This window comes from Doryrhamphus excisus, linkage group LG15, assembly GCF_037039965.1.
Source record: "Doryrhamphus excisus strain RoL-2023G ecotype Guam linkage group LG15, RoL_Dexc_Guam_v1.1, whole genome shotgun sequence".
NCBI lineage: Eukaryota > Metazoa > Chordata > Actinopteri > Syngnathiformes > Syngnathidae > Doryrhamphus > Doryrhamphus excisus.
The window spans coordinates 7,845,667-7,864,445 of NC_136371.1; positions in this window are offsets into that span (position 1 = coordinate 7,845,667).

The window sequence follows — 18,779 nt, forward strand, 5'->3', positions numbered from 1 at the left end:
ATGTATGGCTGTCATTCTCCACTAGAGGGCAATAGAGGCAAACAAATTACAAAGACAAATATGCTCGTGTTTCCAAGATTTAGGATGTTTATATTATTAAATTATGTAATATAAATATTCAGTTCTATGTTTTAACAATTAATGACTTATTTTTGTGTGTTTTCAGCAATATTACTAAGAATCCGTTTAAAAAATTTATCATACAGTTGACACATTGAACCTATTGGAATTCAAATTGGAGATTGCCTTTTTTGTGTTTTGTTTAGCACCGGTGCAAGTCTGTGAAAGAAAATTAATTGGGTGACATTCACAGTCACCATTGTGACTATGTTTCCGTTTACCTCCACACATACCTGGACACCAACCAATTTCTCCTGCAGGGTTCCAAACAGAATTGGCTTCAATAGATGATGCATGTCCCATTGTCTGTTGCTTAAATTACCCTCTGTTGTTTTTGCAAATTTGGACCACTGCCAGATACCTGAATATGCGGTGTATTCAAAGCTTCTTTCGCTTCTATTGTGTCTGAATTTACACCCTTGAAAATGAAAAGCTAATAAAATGGAACGCTTCTGTTATGGTGGCGGAGTGGCTTCCCCTCATATACGTACAGTAGGTGCTATATAACATGTACTATATACAACTAAATAGGGTTGGGATGCAGAAATGTTACATTATCAGCCAGAAAGCCCTAATAGAATGTGCATTTATATCAACAGGAGCTCTAAAATTGAACACGCTGTGTTAGGGTCCAATGTGACACATTTGTATTTATTTAAAATGTCTATTTTTTTCCCTTCAAAACTGGTGCTTGATCCAGTTTGCCAGAGGAGGACACAACCAGATGCAGGATTTATATACTATATATATGTATATATATATATACGTACATATATATATATATATCCCTCTGCTATTCCAGCATTTAGTCAGTGTCCCCTCACAATCCGCCATCACAGCTCCCAGTCATTTATCACCATTAGGGAATTGAGGCTAAATGCAGTGTGTGAGGGGTTAATTAGACACAACAGGCGGGGTCAGAGGTGTATGTGTCGCCCACATGTGATCATGAACGGGCTGGACCTTTTAGAAATAGGGGGCGGAATTAAATAAGGACCCTCCAGAGAAGATTTATCCGTGGGCTGTGCTCCACAGACAAATAGTGGTGATAGGTGAAGGCCGCTGGTGTGGAGGCCAGTCAGGGAGATGAATCGCTTGCACATGTGTGTGAAAGCAGAGGCCTAAATAGGATGCCAGGCCATATTCACTTATCACCGAGTTTGCCGCTTTCTGGAATCTGCTCTTGACATCCAGCAGGCTTTGCTTCCCTTGTTTTGTCCACACTTCTCTCTTTTCCCCGTTATCTATCTCCCCTCTTTTATACACTCACCCCCAACCCGTCGGCCTTCAAGTAACACACACCACCCCAGCCCTCTCCTCCGCTTCCTCCTATGGTGCCCCGAGCAGTATCTCCCGAGCCTCTCAGCTTCCCATATTACACTGCTAGTGATAAGAGCACAGAAGGGCCCAAGCGACAGGAACCTCAAATTAATTTACAAGCAATGATGCCATTCCCCGGCTGATAGAACAGTCTTTCTACAATATCAAGGGATGGCTTCTAGGCTCCTCTGGGTGGACCATGCTATCTTTGTAATTATAGGGAGGAACCTTGAGCCGACTGTCTCTTTCTGTCTCTCTTGGTCTCTTTCTTTCCCATGTGATAACCACAGAAGAAGAACTCTGATGATGAATTCAAGTAACACATACTGTATAAGCAATAAAGAAATCAGTACGTTCTCTCCGGTATACACACATAGTACCCAAATATTCCCATGCCTAAGGATTACCATGACACATTAGTTCTTATCAACAAGGTTGCTTGTTCTTTTGAAGCAACCAGAGACCACAGTTACCTTTAATATTGAAGCTGTAGGCACCAAAAGGGTTTGGAATGGTGCACTTTTTGGTGATATGCTGGTCTTTATGGTAATCATAAGGACTATGATACTGGACCCCCAGGAAGACAAAGCAATGAGACAAAGCAGAGTGGGTTGGGGTCTGTGTACAGCACAGAAATGTGATGGGGAGGGACACGCAAGCAATTAAGCTTTCTAGTGGGACATTTTTTTTAATGTTTCTGCAAAACATAAACACATTACATATTTTTTTTAATGCAATATTTATAGTTTGTACTTCAGATTGAAAATACCATATCATTTATTCATGTACATTACGGGTGGTTTGTCATAAATTTTTTTTTATTTTATTATTATTTTCTCATGATATGGTTTTAATGATAAATACATTTGATTCAATAAAATCATACTACAATAATAATATAAGGGATGTCCGATATTGGCTTTTTTGCCTAAAAACGATATACCAATATTTTCCAATTCACATTTTTTTATATCACTTTTCGTGATTGGGAAAACGTGGTTCTGATATCGAGACAATAATTTTCAATAATCATCGGGCATCCTGAATAAAATGATTTAGGCTACCTATGAATGCTGCAACTAATGATTATTTTCTTAGTCAATTAATCTGAAACTGAAATCAGAGCACATTTCTATAAAAAAACAACATTAATGCAATACCAAATACCAAATTAATCAATTAATCATCGATTAACTGTTGCATCTCCAGTATATATAATGTAGCGGGTCAAAATAAACAACTAAGAACATAATTTTGATTCCCCACAGTGTAAAAGTTACGGGAATTGTTTTTCACGATTGTGATAAAGTTATAGAAAAACATGTAACATCTGTAATATTGCTGCCATCTCATAACAAAACCCAACCAAAACGGAATATTTTGTCGTTGATTTTACCAATCATCAATCACAGTTTCTTGGAATGTCCATCCCTGCCCGAGACTACTGCAAACCGGCTCTTTGCTCGTCAGTCTCCCGCTGCTTGTATTTCAACACTCATTGCATGATTTGCCACAGCTCTGTGGTCTAATAGGCTTAGTGCACCATCCAGTCCAAGTGGATTAAAGGAATCAGATTTCCAGGCTGCATTCACAAGCTGTATGTTCTGCCAACAGTTGATGATGAACAGACATTTTGGCCAGTGCGACCACTCTGACGTCCCCTGACAGTCCCTGCAAAATGAAGAAGTAATGCAGGCGGCCTCGATCCAAACTGGCACTCGGCTTGCTCCCACACAATCTGGAACATCAGTCTTCTTGCTTCAATGCGACGACTACGTGTAGAAATGCAATTTAAATGATTGGATGAGTGCAGTAACATATGTATATTTAATGTTTTTTTTTTTTTTACTATTTGTTTATATAGATTGTTAACTGTATGCGATTTATCAGTTGCCAGGGTCAAATCAGTCAAACCGCGGGGACATGAAAAACAGTCAGCAGTGTTTGTGCTGGAAGAAGTGATAGAAATATTACAATCACATGTGGGCAAGTGTCCTTCCAAAGGCAGGAATGGATCAGTTCTCATCGTTCTGAGTCGCAGTGATTTGTGAGCTGTGAAATGGGTCGTTTGTTGGAGCCAGCATTCGGGGGGCAGCTGCACGCAGTTCCACAGTTGTGACGGTGCTCCAGCAATCCGACACACACGAAACCCGTTCAGTCCCAGTTTACACGTTATTGTTGGGTTCCCAGCTGTAGCTGCTGGGGTTTACTGTGGAGGGATGGTTAATGCATGAAGCATGGCGTTGCTGATTTAACACCTCATAGAAGCGATAGGGGAAGGGACGCTTGAGAAACTTGCTTTATATGGCGTCAATGTGCCTTGAATGTCTTCAGAGGACATTCTTAAAAAAAAAAACACACAGATGCTTTTATATCTGCAAAACAATGACAAAGAATGTCCTAATGTCAAGCCTTTTGGCTTCCATCCGTGGTGTGCTAACCTCGAGCTTCCCCATGCTGACAGTGTTAGAGTTACAGCACGCAGAAGAATGGCTTGGGGTTTGGCGTGGTGACCAAGCAAACACTACTTAGCAACAGTTGCAGGAGATCAGCGCACTGACATACAGTAGTTGCAACGGCCAGATTGCGCTCATGTATGGTGGCTGCTCCTCACAGAGAGGCAGAAGTGTAAATCCAAAGCTGAAAACTCCATTAGGCCAAGTCAGTCATGCATCCGTGTGCTCCAGTGCCAGACAGCTCTGTAAATCGCCTTTTTTTTTTCTCCCCGAGCTTCACTGAAGAAAACAATATGGGTTGTGTCTGGGTACTGAGCACCGGTTCCTTGACTTACACACCCATTCCGGGGGTCTGGCTTCCACAGAGTGAGACCAAATGCTCTGATCCAGGTTGAACTAGCTAGTGACATGTCCACCTGTCACGTATTGGCTGCATGAGTGGAACCTCGGTTTTACCAAAAGGTGTGAAAACTCAAGCTATTTTTTCCATAGGAAATAGTGTACTTCCAAATAATCCGTTCCGGATATCCAGAAATATGAACAAAAACAAATTCTTTCTTGAAATAAATAGTGTTTCCCACCTTCTTTATCAAAGTACTAGCACTTGATATTGTATATATATTTCTGACACTCAGAAACATGCAGTGCGCTTGAACGCCCAGAGCAAATTAGAAGAAAAATTAAACAGTTCAATATTATGTGTGGATTCTATGAACAAATAAACCACCTACTCACATATAATAAAGACAATTAAACGATTCCCCTGGCTTGAATCTGTCCGTCTTGTCCCAAAACAGTGCACAAAAACCAGGGTATGTTTTGATGACCAGGATTAATTTGTCTCCCCTGACATAGAAATGAAATAGCTATTATTTGAATAGAGACAAACTGGCAACATTTGTTCTTCATGAATAAACTACTAAATCTGTCCATGCACTAATGATAATTTGTGTGACAACATATTTGAGGGTATGCCACTGAACGATGAGAAGGGCTCCATCTGCCTCGGAGTGACTATAAAGTAAACAGACTTGGAGTGTGTGTGTGTTGGCCAGTAAAGTCTGACTGAGGCCTAGCAGGTGCGAGACACTTGTCTGAGGAATGTGGACGGCCAGACCTCCCAGCAGGTCTGAGCTTCTTCCATGCTGCATATCTATGTGTGTGTATGTGTGTGTGTGTGTGTGTTACGTATGGAAGATGTGTGGGTGGCGGTCACCACCTGCTCTCAACCTAATTTCGGTTTTGCCAAAAAGTCAAAAGACTTGACAGTGTGTGTATATGGTCCCTCTGAACAGCATCACTTCTTCATATACATGAGAGAACTAAAACAGCAGCGGACAGCTCCAAAGCTTATAAAGAGTACATTTATTCCACATAGTGTGCAATTTGCATTTAATCTCATGTTGACTCGGAATGTGAACAGTATGTTAATTCGCCAGATTTCCAAGCCCGATGTGGGTGCCTTGTAATTAGACAATGCAGTTATGTGGAACCAGTTGAAGGGCAGATGAGCACTCCATCTTTTTTTCTATCTGTCCGCTAGTTTAGCTATCAAATGAAGCATAATTTTTTACGCATTGCAATTTCATGAGGCGCAGACCACAATAAGAGAAGTGCACACTTTTTTTTGTTGTTGTTGCATTAGCTCAGCATTTAATTTAAGTTCACCAGTTCAACAACACAGATAAATTGGTGTGAGTCAGCAGATACGTCTCCAACCGCTTTAATGTAGATAAATGCTACCTGTGTGTGTAAGACCGTATCACGTTTCCATGGTCTGAGCATTACCTTCCTTCTCCATCTCTGTGGTTTGCTGTACTGACTGTTACCAGCCAAATTAGGGCGCTGCGCAAAATTTTATTTTGAGGCCCCCTCCCTGTTACATCACTATCAGTGGTGCTGCCAGGAACTCTGGGACACATAAAAAACTTTCATACTATTTGACTATTGATGTTTTGGAGTAATACAAACACACGGGAAACTGATTGCTCAATAAATTTTTAGTACAAAGTTACAAAAGTGGCAGCTGTACCATTACACTACTAAGAACTAGTGGGTTAGCTGTCACATTACTCGAGCAAAATTTTATTTTGAGGCCCCCTCCCTGTTACATCACTATCAGTGGTGCTGCCAGGAACTCTGGGACACATAAAAAAAACTTTCATACTATTTGACTATTCATGTTTTGGAGTAATACGATCACACAGGAAACTGATTGCTCAATAATTTTTTGTACAAAGTTACAGAAGTGGCAGCTGTACCATTACACCACTAAGAACTAGTGGTTTAGCTGTCACATTACTCGCAAAATTCCCCCCCTTCGATTGTGGGGCCCTATATGCACAGCTTGTGTTCTGCATGTCGGCAGGGGCGGCTCTGGCCGTTACTGTTATTGTAACCACAGAATACCTGAAGAATATTCATTTCTAGGAGGTCTGGTGACAATGAATTGAGGTGAAGGGTTGGTCCATTCCATTTATTTATCCACCTTTCTACCACTCTCTTCTTTCTCCACCATTTCTTCCCACCTCCCTCATTTTTCCCGATGTCAGAATGACTGATGGTGACCAGCAGAAGCGAATGTCCGGCATTATCACTCCAACAAATGGCTGCAGCCCGCTCGGGCTAGGCCTTGGACTAGACAGAAATCAATATTTCACCATTTAAAATCTATCAAAAGAGGATTTCTGAGCGTGCATCCCCTTCCACCCACCACCAACCACCGCCACCCCCTACACACTCACACCTCTCCTGCTGCTGTGCCACAAACACTGAATCAGACACTTTGTAGTTACAACTAGTAATCAATAAGCCAGCACCTTCACAGATCTTAACCACGGTCGCCTCGGAGCGGTGATGGATGGCGAGGAAGGCCACGATTCATTTTGTCAGGCCATTACGCCGGCAAATTCTGTCCACTTCATCCTGCGAGCGATCATTTTTCACACTTCATAAGAGGCAGAAATGGGTTGCGATGGTGGTGAGGGAGGCGGCAGGAGGAGGCGCAAAGAGGGGAGAGAGAGAGTGTAGCACTAAGAGAGGGTGGCCAGGGGATGAATCATGGGGAAAGATGGTAAGGCAAATAGAGAAACAGAGGGAAGTCATGGGAGAGAGTGATGACAGACTGTAAGAGAAAACAAAGTGGTCGGCGAGAGCAGAATTCGGCTTTTTTAGCGTGTGCATACTCTCCAAAATCAGTTGGGTTAACATTTCACATTTGAAACCACATGAATTCACTCAGCTGAAACTCACCCGTCGCTCAGCTGAAACAAAACTAAAGAGACGACAGGTGAGTGTGTGTCAATGCGCCGACGTATGCCACTTAGTCAGTCAGGGGGGAAATTGATTTTTTTTCCCCCTCTCTCACTGAGAGCATTTTGTCCCTGCAAAACACACAAGAGCAAAGTAACCATGAACAAGTCAAACGCATTGTGTTCACAACAACAAACTGGTAAATTAGTTGAGCTAGAACGCTTCCGCTCAGTGAAATACGATTAATTTCCAATGCTTTGTGTCTAATAGGGCAGCTGCAGGAAATTGTCTTTAGCGTCAATGCGCTCCCTCCTCCTGGCGGCTCCTACCTTTTCCCTCCTTGCTTTGGCCCGGCTCCCAAAGGCGCCATGGTGTTCTTGTTGAATCCGTCCTGCCTCGGAAAACAAGTGACAGCTGCTGTGTGTGTGTGTGTGTGTGTGTCTCTTCGTCGCGGTCTCGACCCATATGTTGGCCCTCACCTGCTGGTAGGCAAGGATTATGAACTACACGCCCTTATTAAAACCGGATTTGTTTACCCTCCTGCTTGCATGCGGTGACAAACAAAAACAGTCGGACCTGTCCGTTGATGGAATCGACTCGGCATCCATAGACGAGAAGCATCTTTTTGAGCTGATTGTTGATTAGCTGATTTAGCTGGTTTAGGAATGGAGCATCACAATGACCAACAGATCATAGATCAGGGGTGTCCAAAGTGTAGCCTGGGGGACATTAATTAAGGAGGTCAAATTATATAAATATTATATATATAATGATATTATATGATTATTAAAATATGCAAATTTCCCCACTGAGGGACGAATAAAGGCATATCTTACCTTATCTTAAACCCTGGGCTGCACGGTGATGGAGTGGTTAGCGCGCATGCCTCACAGCTAGGAGACAATTCAGGGTTCAATTCCACCCGCGGCCATCTCTGTGTGGAGTTTGCATGTTCTCCCAGTGGGTTTTTCTCCGGGTACTCCGGTTTCCTCCCACATTCCAAAAACATGCTAGGTTAATTGGCGACTCCAAATTGTCCATAGGTATGAATGTGAGTGTGAATGGTTGTTTGTCTATATGTGCCCTCTGATTGGCTGGCAACCAGTCCAGGGTGTACCCCGCCTCTTGCCTGAAGACAGCTGGGATAGGCTCCAGCACCCCTGCGACCCTCGTGAGGATAAGCGGTAGAAAATGAATGAATGAAATTAAACCCCCCTAAATTGCATTTGTTCTGTTTTACCACTCTTCCCCTTCATCCCTTCATCATCAACCTGCTCCCTGCAGCCTTGAGTCCAGCAGTAAACAATGACGTCTTCGCACCTCTTCCAGTGTAATACGTCGTGTCACATCTCAGTAGTCGTCTTTTGGCCCACACAAGGACAACAACATCTTTTCTGCCCATTCTTGATGTCTGCCTGACATTGTAATATTCAAGGTTTTGTGATTTGCTTGTCTTGTTTGGACTTATGATTTGCAACTATCACCTCTTAATATATTTTTTGTTAGCACTCCTTAATGCAGGGGTGTCAAAAGTGCATAAAATGAAAAAGATCGATGTAGTGATGTGCATTAATTTGGGTTGATATATTATCGTCCGATATTCATTATAAAAATGACATGCCGGCTGACAATCTTGCTAGGTCAGTATGTCCACAGCCTGGAGCTATTGTCACATTATGACTCCTGATTGTAAATATCCAATTTGCAATAGAAGTGGTGGTTATGTAAGGGGGGAGTAATACATTCTTCTTTCGTCATATAGTATGTTTGTATGTGCCCAGTTGATAATTCCACTGATTGTATTTGTTTAGAGTTTCTTACTTTGTTGTTCCATGGATGTTTGTGCAATATAGAAATTTCAAAATTGTATGGTTGCCAATGTTATTAATTGAATTCTTATTTGGAAATTCATAAGAGAAATCTAACACTTGTTGATAATAGGTGGATGTGATGATTTTTTGTTGTTTTTTGTTTTGAAAAAACTGCGTTTATTTGGGAAATGCAATATTTAAGTGTTAGTATATTAGTAACATACAAAAGTTTGGACAACCCTGCTTTAATGCATTCTTTTCTTGATTTATTAGATGCCTTTCCCGGATACCAAAATGTCTGATTTTATTATCAAAATGCTAAATTACATTCTAAATATGCAATGTTTTAGTCATCCTTTTAATATAATATATCATTAAAATCTTTCATTGTTTCAGCTTGTATCATCACGGTCATATTTTTGACAAGTTCCAAGCATTTGTGCAAAACTATTTGATTAAATTCGGTGTCTCCTCATCCAAAAGTTTGACACGAAGCTGAGCCGCAGCCAAGTGAAATTGACAATACTCATTAGGCGTGTTGTATTCTAATTACCTGTGCACGCTGCAGGCTGTTGGCCCCATGCATCGCAGCTTGCGAATGCACGCAGCAACATCACTGCCAGCTTTGCATCTTACTTCTCTTTCTCACAACTGTATCAGCGGGTCAAGGCGTTGCCACAATTCGCCTGTAGGGGGCGTCGAACCACTGGTTTATTGTCTTGCATAGGCCGAACCAGAATGAGTGGAAGGCTGACTGGCTTTTATTTGGGTTAACATTGGAACTGTAGAGCATAGTGTTTCAATTGTATTTAGCCATGAATACATATAAATTATCATCTTAAAGTGTATTATCAGAGTATATATATGTGGTGAATGTAAAAAATAATATAGATTATTTTTGCCCATTCTTTTAATATTAACTGCATATTAAACCGGATGCATGTTCTCCTAATAAGTCAGGAGTACTAATTACACTGCTGTGGTGCATTTGTGTTCCCAGTGTGTAAGGACTGTTTTAATAAATGAGAAATCAGGCAGGTTAAGTAGCTCAGAGGCGGGGACAAAAGCCAATTTCCTTTCGGCTTGTAGCCTTTTGTGCCAAAGCACATTGGAGGATTGAACCTGTCAATCAGAAGTGAAGCGGGCATGTTGCCACTGCTGCAGCACAATGACAAAGCCCCATCTCAGGCTTTGGCGGGTCTTTTAAAAGGAGCTGAAAAACAGCATAAACACGGAACAACACATGTTTGTGTCAGCATACAAGTGACACGTACGCATGTTGAGCAATCTTGAACCTATACTCCCTTCCGTGAAGGTGCAGGGCTTCAAAGTCACATGTACTTTAGTGGTGTCTCTAAAGAGACAAGGGAAAAAAAAAAAAAAAAAAGCAAGTGGGAATTGGGGTGCACAGATTGCAAAAACCTCCCCTCGACCGGCCAAGCGTCACAGGCATCAAAGTGAAGACATTGTTTGGGAGGAACAATGGCTGCAGTCACAGTCCAGGAGTTTGTGTGTCGTTGCATGTTTGTGCTCCTCGAATCCCCCCGCGAAAGTGAAATCAGTGGATTATCAAAGCAGCAGATGCACATCACAGAGAACAATATCATTGGCACCTCTCAGAGGGGACTCCTCAGAGGCTCATCTCCCGGAGATGCACAGATAAGTCCTAACAAAGAAAACTTCTCTCAAGAAGCTTTATCTTCTCACGTTTTAAAGATGACAAATTACACCCTTTTAACTTAAGGTAAGGTATTTTAAACTGCATAGTATATGTTGGTTGGATAGTAGCTGCTTTTACATGCTTTTTTATATTAACTTTAACACATGGTTTTCTATATGCCCACCTGAAGACAGCTGGGATAGGCTCCAGCATACCTGTGACCCTAAAATGGATGGGTATGCAAAAACAGGCTTTTTACCATGACTTTTAAGGTAATGCACTCAAACCATTTTGCGAATGGAGGATTTCGGTTTTCGTACGATATTACGTGTCTATCTGCTCTGTACTAACCATATCATTCCGCAGAATTCAGCACCCAAACAAAGCATAAACCCGCTGATTAATTTTATTGAGGGCAACTGTTAAATAACCCGCCATGGGGGCCAAAGAAAATTGCAAGTGGCAGCAAATTGAAAATTATTTATTCCATTCAGTCCCCATTAATAATTACTTCACATCATTTGGTGCATGTAGTAATAGGTGCAAGTCGGTGCAAATATAATTATTTTCCATACCATGTATTATTTTTGTTCATTTTTTGGGGTGTCTGGAACAGATTCATTGGATTTACATGATTAAAAAAATTAATAATGAAAACCAACCTACCGCTATAATTATATTCTCAATATGACACACATTTGTTAGACGTCATCACCATCCAAAGCAAACTATTACTCCGGAATTAAAAGCGCTCATCCCAAGTGTTTTAAAGGGATAAGGAAACTCTGTAAGCATATGGGTATGTCATCAGACTGACATCCATATAACCTTTGGGAATGGGGATGGTTCTCAACCACAGACAGCGAAAGAAAGGAGGGTGAAAAATAATTACCAGACAGAAAAGTAGCCCTCGGGACCCTAAACTAGTCCACCTAAACACATCTCGCAGCCAAACAGATAATCAATAAGAAACAGAACACCCATACAAACAGTGAGCGTTTAAAACTAACACTAATCAAAACTTATTACCAGAAAGGCAACAAAATTGATTCTTTGGTGTGTTAATGGGGCCTGTTTGTGCTTTAATGAAGCAAATGTGAGGATTATAAATAGTACTAAATTGCATTGAGTTAACTTTTCTGCAATGTGTCAAGAATGTCATCTGTAAGCTTTTTTTTTTTTTTGAAAAAAAAAAACAAAACTGTGGGAACAGACCATCTTTGTTCAAGATCCTTTACCACAATTAAGACTCAGATCTCTTTATTTTGTTAGTGTATTTTTGCACTCATAGTGAGTCATGATGGAAGTGGTGCTGGGGTGCATGCCAAAAGGAAAAGATAAATGATGTGCATAATGGTTTTCCATCTCCTTCATCACCGACTGATGGGGTGTTCTAGGCCTAAAAATACAGCGTGTATTCCCCAGCACAGTCAAACCATTGTGGAATAAGTTGGAGGAACGTGTAGTGATGATCTGTTAATCATTTCAGCCAGTAATGAGTCTTAATTTACTGCTATTTCAATTGAGACGGAACTGTTATACGTTTCACCACAAAGGGATTCGGGTATTAATTCTCCAGTTGTTGTTCGATTTTTGACTTCTTTGAGTATTTTCTGCTGCTCTCAAGGTCAAAATGGCTGTTACACGCATTGTAAACGCTTCCGTCTATTGCTGTCAGTGAACAAGTGGCAACCTGCTGGGTGAAAAAAGGGCACGGCGCAAAAGGCTCTCAATCACTTTCAATTAATGCACCCCCCCACCTCTTCTGTTCTTCATGGGACTTAACCTGCCTCTGTGATAGCTCACACGGATATGGATTTATTACCCCCCCTCCCAAACATACAGTATATACGCGTGTGGAGTGGTCATTGGCATTGGGTAACTGTTGGAATGATAATATTACCATTTTCAGATTCTGGTTCCACAATAATCTTTTAAAAGGAATACGCCTTGTTGTGATTTCCAGACAGTGCTTATTGCATGCTAATAGTGCAGCTAATGATAATAAAAGAGTGTGTGTGTGTGTGTGTGTGAGATCTGGAGCGCTGCTTGAAATGATTAGAAGGTTGGGGCCATTATGAGCTCCTCTCTGCCTTTTGTATCCGCTGTAATGAATATTGAGGGGGGTATTTGGAGCACTTTGAGGAACTAACAGCCTTTTTAATCCTTTAATCCTGAGGAAAACCAATTTCACCCCAACACACACACACACACACACACACACACACTGTTTGAAAGGGGTGTCAGTGAACGTACTGTGTGTGTGTTTAACCTGCTCCCGTTAATTTCCCGGCCCATAGACCGGGCGATCTTGGAGATTAGGTTCATTAACATCACATATTGTATTCACCATCGTGTGTGTGTGTGTGTGTGTGTGTGTGTGTGTGTGTGCGCCGGTGAATGTATGTGTGTTGGGATCAATGTGCAGATAGGGAGAGGCAAAGGTGTTGAGGTTATCGCTCTGAAGTCCTGCACACATATACACACATATACACATTACAGCCAGGGGCCCCCGCGGCTACTGTCGGCACTGTTTGACCCCTGTGAAACAACCTGCTGTGACAAGTGCTACAGGGACCTCCACGAACTTTTATCCCATAAATAAAACCTTTGCTTTGGGAGATAATCCAGTTTGACTGATATATTGTATATTCAACATTAGATTTTTTAGTGTATCAAACCATTGGATCTTCCATAGAATATGTGGTTAAAGTAAATGCAGGATAATGCTGAGGACCAGTTGGGAACCATTGCAATATAGACATCATTATGCAACGCAATGCAAAGCACACCAATGGGGCTTTGCTTTAATGAATATTATTTCGCTTTACATTATGCTACATTATTCACAGACATGAAAATACTCATTAAGTCATTGAAGTTATTTTACTTATTCGATGAAAGTAATACAATTGGTGACTCCAAATTGTCCATAGGTATGAATGTGAGTGTGAATGGTTATATGTCTATATGTGACCTGTAATTGTTTGTACCCCTGGGATAGGCTCCAGCACCCCCGCGACCCTTGTGAGGATAAGTGGTAGAAAATGAATGAATGAAAGGCCCTGTGATTGGCTGGCGACCAGTCCAGGGTGTACCCCGCCTCTCGCCCGAAGACAGCTGGGATAGGCTCCAGCACCCCGGCGACCCTGGCATAAATCTGACTTTATTGATAAATTGTTGATTAATCGATTATCCAATTAATCATTTTGTGTATGGTTCATGTTGTTTTAGGGCCTAACCGATTACTCCATTAATGTAAACAACAAAAGTATGGTTTATTTTCCTGCACATGCAGCAATAAGGAGCTCAGTATACGATACCTTAACGTTTCACATATGTACTTAGTTACTCTGCAACACTGTCTGTATTTGGGCTGCACAGTGGGAAAGGTTTTGATGGTGTACTTAAACTACAGTTTAAGACTGCATGGTGCCATATTTTTGTCAGTGGACTGCAGGGAGCCTGGGAGGTATAGCGAAGAGGTAAACGAGCACCTATGAAAAATGCCGTATTTCCAACCCTCCCGTGTGATAAAATATAACATGTCAAGGGACTGAGGGATTGAGAAGAGTGCATGCATGCATGCGACTCATGCAGTAGCTTGATAAGGCAGCAGGGAAGCATGTGTATAAATTCTTTCTATGCTGCTCTTTCCCTTTATTTTCCTGTTAGTGTATTTCTATGTATTGGGTAGCATATGTGTGATGGTGCATCAGTCCGGACAGCATAAAGGAGGAGCGTCTGGGGAGTTTTATCACTGAGTCAGGCTGTCCGGGGGCCGAGGGAGCGCTGCTCGGAGGGCCTCTATGATGTTGAATAGGTGTCAATGTCAATAGGGCGAGACATGAGCAGGCCAGAGGAGAAGAAAATCTCCCCCAGCATGGCGCAGGGGCCTCTGCGTCCCTCTATAGGTGAGAAGCGGCATAATTAATAAGGAGGGAAACAAACATGGAATGTGGAAGCTCAGATAACGTCTAATGGAAACGGAGATAGGACAGAGGGAGAAGTATCAGGAGGAAGACGGGGGGCACAGCGGATGGATGTAAACCCTGACATTGGTGACTGAACAAATGCTCACCCCTGCACCATTCCTCTTTTTTATTATTAGTTTTAAACCAGGGTGGGTGCCCCCACTAAGGCACACTTACAATCCCAGCGACATGTAAAAGAAGAGGTTCATTGTTTTCATGGTCACAGTATGTGAAACAAATCCCATTCATACTCTCTTTGTGGTTTGTTACTGTGATCCAGAAGAAGTAATGGTATCGATTAGCACCACCAAACTGGATGAATACCCAGCAATAAGATGATCAATCATATCTTTTGGAGTCCTGGGCCACATGTTTTAGCCTTCGCATTAATTCAATCTCCATTATACGAGGTAAGAGGGCCCCTGTAATGGATTTGTGCACTCTAACAGAAAATGGCTTTTCGAAACCAACGCACAATTAGCACAAAGGGTTTTTTTGGCAAACTGCACTTGCATTGTCAAATAAATGGGAAATAAACCCTGCAGCTTTTTAAATGATTTAGAAAATGTGGGAGTTAATAATGTGTACAAAAAGTTTTCAACTTTAATTTTTTTTATTTGAGGCACCATTAATCAAGGTAAGTATTTCCTATTGATTTTAATATTATTCAAGATTGTTAATTTCCCCCGCAGTCTACCTTCCTGCTCATTATATGTGCCAGATTAGACTCTACAGGTGCAGCACAAATGTGTAACATCACAAGACACAATTTAGTACTATCAACAACTATCAGCGACATGCTGTGAGGTTCATGATTCAAAGTGTATGTGTCCTGTCCTTCCTATCCAGGAGAAGCTCTATTACTTTGTTGTAAAATTACAATCACTTTCTTTTCAACCAGGATGTATAATCCTACATCTTGACAGTTCAATTCACTAATTTATTCAACGGAGCATAAAAATATCTTTAATGTATTTGACTTGTAGCTGAGACTCTAGTTGAGGTTAATGTTTACGTAGTTCAGTAAATAGGAACAAAAAAGCTGGTGCTGGTTTTCCCGCTCTGTGAATTATAAGACCCAAAAAAACGAGTTAATATGAGCTAGCTAACAATGCACATAATTGGGACACACCTATTTCGATCACTCTAACAACGTTTTAGCGTTTTATATACATGCTATGATCATGCAAGAACAAGTAAATTGATGATGACATATAAAACTTGCCGTATCTTGATAATTTCATACACCGATTGATCAGAACTAACGCTATTTCTGTCAACAATTTATGACGCCTCCATCCCCCAGGCAGAGAGTAATGTTGCTGTGTGCTAGGCAGATCAGGCTATAGTGAAGCATACACACACAAAACAGTTACTTACAATGAACACTCTCATTGGGAGGCCGACTGATGGAATAGCTGTATCTTCCAGTACAAAACGTGTGCTTCCTGTTGAGCTGGTAAGTTGAAAATAGGTTGTGTTTGTAGCATTGTGAGTTTCCGCCAGAAATATAGTACTACACATTAGGTGGTACAATAACAATATCGCTGTAGCTTGGTTGATATAGGTCAGTTATGGAAATGGGACACTATTTTGTTGCTAGCCTCATTTCTACCCTGGATAATATTATAGGTAATGTATTCACATACTTCCACAAGCATGTACAAAAACATGTTTTTCAAAGAAGTGAGTGCAACAACATTTTGTCTATTAATGATAGGGCATTTATAAAATATCAACAAATCATGAAAACCTTCTAAAGAAGTGTATCATATTCCTTTCAATGGGATGAATGAGCCTTCACTGTCACTCAAGTAAACCAAAAGAGTAATTCTCTGGAGAGGAAAATGGAGTTTAGTTGGAATTTTGCAAAAACATGATGACTTTCCTCTTAGGTAAACAAAGCTTCCTCGCCTGGTGACCTAATACTCTGAAAAAGTGCCAAATCAGCCGGCGAGGATTCACTGTGCGTGGGGATTAAAGCTAAACCTGCGACACGCTGGCACCGCTGTATGCAAACACAGTCTGCTATGTTAACCTAGTCTGATATCACAATGCATAATCTGCTTCCCCCCTCTTTTTTACGCACACACACACATACACATACCTGCATAATCTCTTCTTCCTGAAACTATCGGGGTGTGACCTCCACAGCCAGATGCCTGCTGAGTGACGGGCAGCTCATCACTGCACAGGAGCAATGCACACATACACACATATTTGCACATGTACAAGAGACATCTATTTTTTTTTACCATGTGTTTGGTCAGTGTGCATCCAAAGTACACAGCAGATACATTTAGTTGTAAAACATGACCTTGCCTGTCACATGACACCAATGCCGCTGATCAGTCCTCACCTGAAGTGACAGACTGAGACTGAGAAACATGACCACAGTCATAGAAACCACTATGACTGCTGTGAGCTGTGTGTTATAAAGATATAAAAACAGCTAAAAAGACTAAGAATACACATAATAGGAAACATTTAATCCACCTATAGAGCCTTCTGAAAAAGATTTCATAAAGCACCAACAATGCTCCATTTACATATGATGTGACGTGCGTTTTAACCATACTACAGCGAGCGACATAGTTATTATTATTATTAGCAATGTTAGGCTAACTACGTTATTGTTGAATATTGTTGAATTGACGGCACGGCCGTCTAGTGGTTAGCGCGCAGACCTCACAGCTAGGAGACAAGGGTTCAATTCCACCCTCAGGCATCTCTGTGTGGAGTTTGCATGTTCTCCCCGTGCATGTGTGGGTTTTCTCCCACATTCCAAAAACATGCTAGGTTAATTGGTGACTCCAAATTGTCCATAGGTGTGAATGTGAGTGTGAATGGTTGTTTGTCTGTATGTGCCCTGTGATTGGCTGGCGACCAGTCCAGGGTGTACCCCGCCTCTCGCCCAAAAACAGCTGGGATAGGCTCCAGCACCCCCGCAACCCTCGTGAGGAAAAAGCGGTAGAAAATCAATGAATGAATGAAATTCAGGGGGAAAAAACAACCCCAAATGCCCTTTTTTTCCTCGGTGCATGGACATCACTGATTCAGGATGTCACCCATACGGTATTTCTATGTATTTTATTGTCTACTGAGCAAGAATACTGGGGTCACACTTACATTAAACACATGACACAGGCTGTAGAAAGTCATGTTGTTTGTTGGAAACATGCTGACAAACAGAAACTGGCAGGTGCCATGATCCAACTTAGTGTGCTTAGTAGCTCTGCCTCACCAGCCTCCCCTGACCACGCATCACTTGCCATGTTGATATTTCATTGAGCTTCTACGGTATTTACTGTGGGGAAATGACTTGAAATCGAAACAAATCGGCGGTTGAATAGTATCCCACAACTTACTGTGTTCAGCATTTGATCATAATCAATATGCAGGGATTTTAATTGAATGGGTCTTTACATTTTATTGGTCCATAATGGATAGTCCGGTTTTCCATTCGGAGGACACAGTTCATTCATTCATTCATTCATTCATTCATTCATTCATTCATTCATTCATTCATTCATTCATTTTCTACCGCTTGTCCTCACGAGGGTCGCCCTGTAGAATCTAAATCCCGGTGCACTGAAGCCCTTAATAAAACAATCCATGTTCCACTAACGATATGAGACAAGTGTTAAAGGACGCCGTCTCCCCATTCACAGCATGTGTTCTGCTTTGAACAGTTCATGGTCAGTGTGACCTTATATTCCAAATTGCACAACTTTCAAACGCTTCACCAACTCTGCGCTTTCTATCTGCACCTGGCACGCACCGGACCTGTGGACTGATGGCAAATACCCATTAGTTGGTATTTACAAAGCCACTTTTTCACTCTATTATTGGTGGTGTGCAGATGTGTATCATTGCGGGCATTGATCCGTGTCCTTCCGTGCAAAGGTTGGACCCTTTTAAAGGTTAATTGGAAAGCAAGAGGAATGAGATGCTCCCACTCAAGCTTAACTACTAAGTTTGTAGATTTGGTTTAAAGTGAGTTGTAGCTTTTGATGAACAAGCAGAAAATGATGGTGAGTGAGCTTTGTTTCTTGGGAATTGATCCTCTGCCTTGAGGATCGGTATAAAACTCTGTTATTTACAGCTTTGCGCCTCATATCCCCGGCCTTGGAGCATGACCCGAGTGGCCCTTGAACTGAAGATGAGCCACTTTAACAAGGAATAC